This window comes from Halyomorpha halys, unplaced genomic scaffold (genome assembly GCF_000696795.3).
Source record: "Halyomorpha halys isolate HHAL.00 unplaced genomic scaffold, Hhal_1.1 Scaffold371.1, whole genome shotgun sequence".
Lineage (NCBI taxonomy): Eukaryota > Metazoa > Arthropoda > Insecta > Hemiptera > Pentatomidae > Halyomorpha > Halyomorpha halys.
The window spans coordinates 392,535-399,903 of record NW_027107668.1 but is presented as its reverse complement, the minus strand read 5'-3'; the positions used below and the strand labels follow the sequence as shown (position 1 = coordinate 399,903).

Here is a 7,369-nt window from a genome sequence, read left to right as displayed (position 1 = left end):
TGAAAAAGTTAGAAATAAGGAATGAATAAAATATATATAAACTTAGATTCCAAGCAAAATAGAAATATATTTCTTATGAATATACATAAATATTTTTATTTATTTAATTTTAGTTACATATATTTTTGGAAATTTGACAATTTGAAATTTCAAAAAAATTAATCTTTTTTAAAGAAGTCGATTTTTTTTATTTTGTGAGTTACTATGAGCCTTATAACATTGCTGGTCACTAGCCGTGTTTTGAGCGGCTACACTTGGATTCCTTTTACAACCAGTACAGTAATGATTTAATTTGTTAAAATAATAAGATTGTTAATTTATAATTGAAAAAAAGTATAATAAAAATTAACAAATGCTCTTTATATGGATTTATTTAAAACGTGATACAATAAAAAATGAGTTCACTAACAAAATCCTACTATACATATTTCTACTATTAATTTAATTTGTTTTGCAGAATCAAATGATTTATATATGTTATTATGATAAAAATGGATAAACGTGGATATTATGTTTATTTAATTTTAACACAAATATTGTAATTTACTCTTTTTTAATAAATAGTTGATATTTATAGATAAATGATTTTAGTTATATTTTTATAAATATCACCTATTTATTAAAAAAGAGATTACAATATATTAATAACACTTTCTTTAATCAATATCAAAACAATATGAAAATTTCCACTTTAGATTTTCATTGTGATTACATTAACTTGCCTAAAGATCGGGAAGTTAAAAATTTCCTTTACACACGTACACTTTTATTTTAAAACAAAAATGTTACTGCATCCTAAGATTTCTCAAAAAAAGTGCTTTTTTTTTTTTTTTAAGTCCAGTTCAAGTTAACAAGATACACTATAAATAAAAAGCAAGTTTAATAGATTATTGTATGAAGAATGTGATAGCAGATTATTCAATATTACTTTGTTACTATGTCACCTTGTTACTATGTTACCTTGTTACTTCTGTGTAATAAGAATGGACATTGACAAGGAGTGGCACCTAGGTGACACCAAGCAGGTGCTAACTCATTAAGTCATTCATGAGTGTCCTAGTTCCAGTAATTTAATTCTTTAAATAAATGTTGGCTTTAGGTAATGTTGCGAAGGCTGGAATATCAGTTTTAAAACTAAAAAAAATATTTGCTATGGCATCAAGTAGCATTAAATATTTTGATAAATTTTATTTTGAATAGTAATACTTTCCATATTACTATAAAATTTTTATATTATTTTAAATCATTAACTCAAGATATAAAAAATATAGAAAATATTTTCCTTGATGAGCTCTTGATATATAATATACAATATATCATTTTAACTCAAAACTTATGATGGCTATATTTTTATTATTAGATGTTGCTAAAGGAAAACTGTTAATTTTAAGATAGCCATTATAATTATTTTATTAATCTATTTGTTTAATTAATCCTAAATGATTCATTATTTATATCATAATTTTGGAAATTAATTGTATTTTTATTTTACTTAATTAGCAGCTTGAAATTATTTTAATGTTAAAACTGTTAATTTTAAGAGACCATTATAATTGTCATTAGAATATCAGTTTTAAAATTAGAAAAATATTTGGTATAACATCAACCAGCACTAAATATTTTTATAACTTAATCTGATATCATAAATTATGATAAGGAAACTGCAGTTAGAAGAAACAGATATGTTTTAGTAGTAATAAATAGAAGAGCCTCCAAAGAAAACATTTTCATTATAAATCAACTAACTAATAATAAATTAAGGCTATCACTTCTAATAGTTAATATAAAAGTGTAATTGGTAGAAACTATTTTGCTCCGTATACAATCTGTCACATCCCTTGTTGCCAGGTCGTTGTCCACTTAACAAGAACAATCATTGCAACAAGTGAGTCGTTGGAACTTGATCATAAACTGTACCCATTCCCTTCAATACATATAATAAGTAGATTTATTCCAAAAATTATTTTTATATGACCATAATTTAATAATAATAGTTGTTAATTAATAAAAAGGCTTCACAAAATTTCATTGATGCATTTTTCTATTATCACATTTATATTATATATTGTAATAATTTTAAAAACATTAAAAAATAAAATAAAAAATATCTTTACTCGTTTTATAACTTTTTTCAAATAACAAAGATAACTTGGGTTCAAATTAAGAACTTTACTACTTAATGGATAATATAATTTTATTATATAAAAAGAAAGACTCTTTAATTTTATTATATAAAAAGAGAGAGACTCTATATCTCAGGGCGGGTTACTAGCAATCAGAATACAAACACTTTTACTATTAACTTAAATAAATTAATATCTCTGTTACAATTGTATTTAAATTTAGTTATAACCAAAACTAACCAAGCTCTACGATCTTCTTTTGTTGATTCCTTGATGTCTTCTTTGTTCTTAATCTTATTGTTCTGTCCTAGCATCAAATATGGCTTCCTTCTTGACAGAAATTGATGACGACCTCTTTGTACTGAGAGATCATCTCTCCTTGGCGCCACAGACACAACTCATCGTTCCCTCCAAAAACAAAACCTGCCTTGAGGTTACATGTAAACATCGATTTTTGCACAACAGTTAGGGATTTTTGCAAATGATTTATTTTCTGAATATTATTCATTTGCACTATTTCTTGATTTCTATTTTTCCTTTAATTTACTGTATTTTCAATTATGATGGGAAGAGTTAAAATAGTTTTTATGATATTTGAATCTGCTCAACGTGGCCTTGATTCAACGTACCGCCATCTTGGTTCTGTTTTTTGACTCACGAAGTTATTATAAACAATGAAACTTGGTTAGCTTGCTTTTTGAATAAACAAAACAAATAAACAATCTTAAAATGATACATAAAAGAAAACATATTAAAAACCCTTTATACATCAAAATATACTATTTACTACAAAAGGAGCATATTACAATATATTATATATATATTATTTCTATTATCACACAACTATAAAGTGATAATTAGTCATACTAAAAAAAAAAACATTACTTGCTTAAATTAAATTACATGAACTTCTTTATGTGAAATTTCTTAACTCATCTATATTACTATGCATTGCAGCATATATTTTCTTTTCTTTTCTTGTCCATTGTATCATATATCTTTCTTACATTTTATAATGTAGATTTAAATTGTCTTTTCATTATTTTACATCACTTACTTACATCTCTTATTATGTTAATTCCATTACTCATCATTTATATTTTTTTCCGGACCTGTAATAATGTCTATTTCTTTATTTACTGGAAAACTGTCTGTTTTTTTAATCTTTTTATAATTCTTATCTCTATAATTTTATATTTAATCTTCTATTATTATCAATCAACTACTATCCAGTTAATTTATTGTTATATTAATTTATAGTTTGTTGGTTGATTATATCTTTTTATTTTATGTCCCTGTGAGTTATATTTGTTATCTTGTTTTTTATTTTTTCAGCCCAAATGAAGGCCTGAAATTCAGGTCGAAACATCAGCACAACTAAATAAGTTTTTTTTTATTTGCGTATTAATATTCTGTGTATAAGTTTTGCTGACCACACCCCCAACCATCTTCTCCTCATAAATTAAATTACACATGTCATAATCAATTAACATAACATGATGTAATTACTTGTTTAATTTTTATTATATATGTTTATCATTAATGTCCAACATGAACTACATCATTATTATTTTTACTGTTAGAAATTTAATCATTGTCATATACGGAAATATTGTGAAATTAAAGTAAAAAACATTTTTATTATAGTTAATATTTTTCAAATAAAAATGTATAAATAATAATTTTTTGTCATTTTTCAATAAAATTCCAGTTGAAATTTTTTTATATATTAAAAAAATCAAATTATTACATTACATGTTATTAATAATAATAAATTTATTAGGCTCATTATAATAGTTTTATTATTATTTGAATTATTTTTGACTGCAGTTATTAATTACACACAGTCAATCAATGATCTTCTAATAAACATAGTAAAGTTAGAATAAAGATACTATATTACTTTATATGATTATGTAGGAGAAGTCAATAGTTAATTCCTACATCTGCACTGTAATTATATCTATTTATTTTTATTATCCATATACTTTTAATTCTTGTTATCTATTGTATTAAATAATTAGTCACCTTCTCTATCCACATGTTCTAATTGCATTATTTTATCGTAGTTATTGTATTTTATGCTTTACTTGTTGTTTTTGTTATATTTTCTTTTAACATTTTTAGAGGTTTTATTCTGATTAAAATAATCTGTATGGGTTTAAATGAGGATTTAAAAAAAAATTGTTCTTCAAAGTACCTTTACTTTTATCCTTTTATAAATTTTGCCTATGTTTTTTAAAAATATTAATTCTAATCGAGCCTATTTTAATTGAGCCAACGTTTCACCCCACCTTGCAGGGCATTTTCTATCCATATAAATTTTAATTTTTTTTTGTTAAATATTTCTTCTCTCCCTCTATTATGTATATTATCATTTTTTGTTTACCTAATTTTAATATTTTCTAAACTGATTACTGTAAAATTATTTTCAAATGTGACGTACTTAACTGCCATCCCCACTCCTCCCAATATAAACGGTTCTCTCTGACTTTGACTTCCTTTAAAACAGGTATGAATTCTGTCTCGTTCATTTTCTTCCTTCTTTTTTTTCTCTTGATTTTATTCTTATCCCTTTTCATCTCTTAATTTGTACTTTCTTTAATATTTCTTCTTTTTATCTGTTACTATTTCTGTTTTCATGTATTGTTTATAACCTTTAATTTTTCTTATTTAACTTTCACCCTTCATCGTATACTTTTTTACTTGTTCAGTGTTTGTATCTTTTTTAGCCCTGACAAAGCCCTGCAATGTGGGGCGGATCGTCGGCTCAAATAAAAATAGTACAAAATATTACTATTTGATTTTAATTTGACCACACCCAGACCATATTCCATTTATTAATTTTAATGTTAGATTATACAATATATCAGTAATTTATGTTAACAGTATTTACTATTCTCATCCATAAAGTATCAAAGACCAAAATGAGATAATTGGCACAACTAACTTATTTTAAATGTTACATATTGATGTACTATTTGTTTTTTTATTTTCTAAAGTTAAAATTTGAGATAATCTTGAACTTTGATGCATTTATTATTTATGAAATTTAGTCTGCTCTTTAGATTGTTGGCAATGGGATTTACCTTACTTTTCAGGTTTAAATCAATATTTTTTTTTTGACACTCAAGTCATCATTTTCCTTCAGTTGTGAATTTATTTTTTAAATTCTGATAATTGTATAAGGATTTAAAGCGTTTGGTTGTTTTCAAGCAGGGAGTCTCACTTAAAGAGAAAGAAAAAGAATTATTCACAAAAGTGAATCAGAATTTAACTAAAAAAAAATAATGTTTTTTTAAATACTCAAGGATTTCTGATAAACTAAACAGAATTCAGCAATTACTGTGTTGGAATGGATTCAATTTCAAATCAAAACTGACTAAAAAAAAATGTAATATTCACGAATACAAATGAACTAAGAAATTCATCTTATGATCTATTTTTTTCTTTTAAGTATTTTTCAAACATATTATAATACTTTGCTAAGCAGTGCTTTAATTAAATTAATATTTTTTAATTTAATACATAATGTACTCTAAATTTGTGAAAGAATTTTTAATTTAAAATTAATAAATCTTAACATATCTTTTTCAGTTGTATTTGATTGAACAGTAAATGGTTGACAAGAATTTTGTATAAAAATAAATACTTAAATTTATATTTCATAATTACATACGTAATTTAAATTACATTAGCTAAGTCTATTCAAATAAAAACTGATTTAAAAACAAAAAAATTTCAATTAATTATATTTAAATAAAAGAATAATTAGCATTAAATATGTTGTAAAAATTATTTCATCATGGGGCAATAGAATTTTCGACATCAAAACTCATTAAATTTTTTCAAGGTTAACAAACAATCACATAAAATCGTATTTCCAAATTAAAATGACTGACTGTAAATGCAAATATTTACTGATTCGAAAAATGTGCATTAACTTTTATAAATTGAAAACAAAATAATACTATTTATTTTTTATATGAAGAAGTTGGTTGGCTTTCAGTGAAGATAACACTTTTTTCTTCTTTTTTTTTATGAAGGGAGTTATTTCATTTGCAGAATTATAGCTTGTCATTTATTACTTCCATTTCAATTTTCTTTTTATTATTTCATCTCTTCTTTCTCGCTTAACATTTTGAGGCCAACTATTTCTTATACCGATATTTCCTTGCCTGGTTACCTCATACTTATACATTAATATAATAATAGTTTATCACAATTTTTCATCAAAATGATCAGGTATTACACATAGTACTGCCTTATTATTGAGTATCAGCACTTTAGTATCAATTAAAAAAAATAAATTTAAGGAAGACGATTCCTGAGAATAAGGCAGTTGTTCTTAAAATTTCTAAATAGAGTAATCATAAATAAAATAAAAATAAAAATGAAGTAATAATTCATAAAAACTTATTTTTTTCGTGCCAAAATTTTGGCCTACATTGCAGGCCTTTATTGGGACTATTTAAAAACAGGATAATAACCAGTAAAAAGTAGTATAACACCTCTGTCAGTAATAGGGACGCTTCTGTCACTCGATTTTACAAAGAGTTGAAGGGGCTTTATTGCTTCCTTTGTTAATATTTCCTTGGATCCTTCCTCCACCAAGCTATCCATCCAATCCCACTGACCATCGTAAATTTCTAATCTCCTTCACTTGAAATCATCCTTACATTCCCATAACACCTGTTTTTGGTGCCTTTGACAGATTTTTCCTAATCTGTTCCTCGAGTACACCTTTAGATTTATGATTTGTAAGAGGATTTATTTCTTTTTGCTTTTTACTCTTTTTTTTTACATGAGATGTTTCTGATCTTCTTTTTAAACTTGTAAATATGTACATAAACATTAATTGCTCCTTTTTGTTAATTATTTTTAGTTCATTTGTCTTTGATTTCTTTTACTAGTTCACCTTATTATTTATGATATTGATAGATGGTTTTTATTTATCTATTTTCTTTAAATTTTTTGTTGGTTATTGTTGTTTCATTATTTAATTCTTTGCCAATTCATTATTGTAACAATATTTTATAATCCCATCTTTATTTTTAAAATTATGTATTTTACTCTAAGGCTCTAAAGCCTATTTCCGGTGCCTGTATTATTATTCTAAAGGGATCAGTCCCAGAATAAATGAAGAATATTATTATTATAACAACCAATTAAACAGAAAAATAATTGACATTAGTCATAAAACTATCTGGAGAAAAAGATTATGCGATTAAAGAAAAATTTATTTT

At 24.3% G+C, this 7,369-nt stretch overlaps 1 protein-coding gene and 1 long non-coding RNA gene across 2 annotated transcripts in view; one reads left to right on the top strand and one right to left on the bottom strand.

Moving 5' to 3' along the window:
• LOC106681861 (uncharacterized) overlaps window positions 1–7,369 on the top strand; it is a 55,012-nt gene that overhangs the window by 36,001 nt on the left and 11,642 nt on the right. The gene's annotated exons all lie outside the window — the stretch shown is intronic.
• LOC106681862 (uncharacterized) overlaps window positions 1–7,369 on the bottom strand; it is a 19,821-nt gene that overhangs the window by 7,454 nt on the left and 4,998 nt on the right. The window lies entirely within an intron of this gene.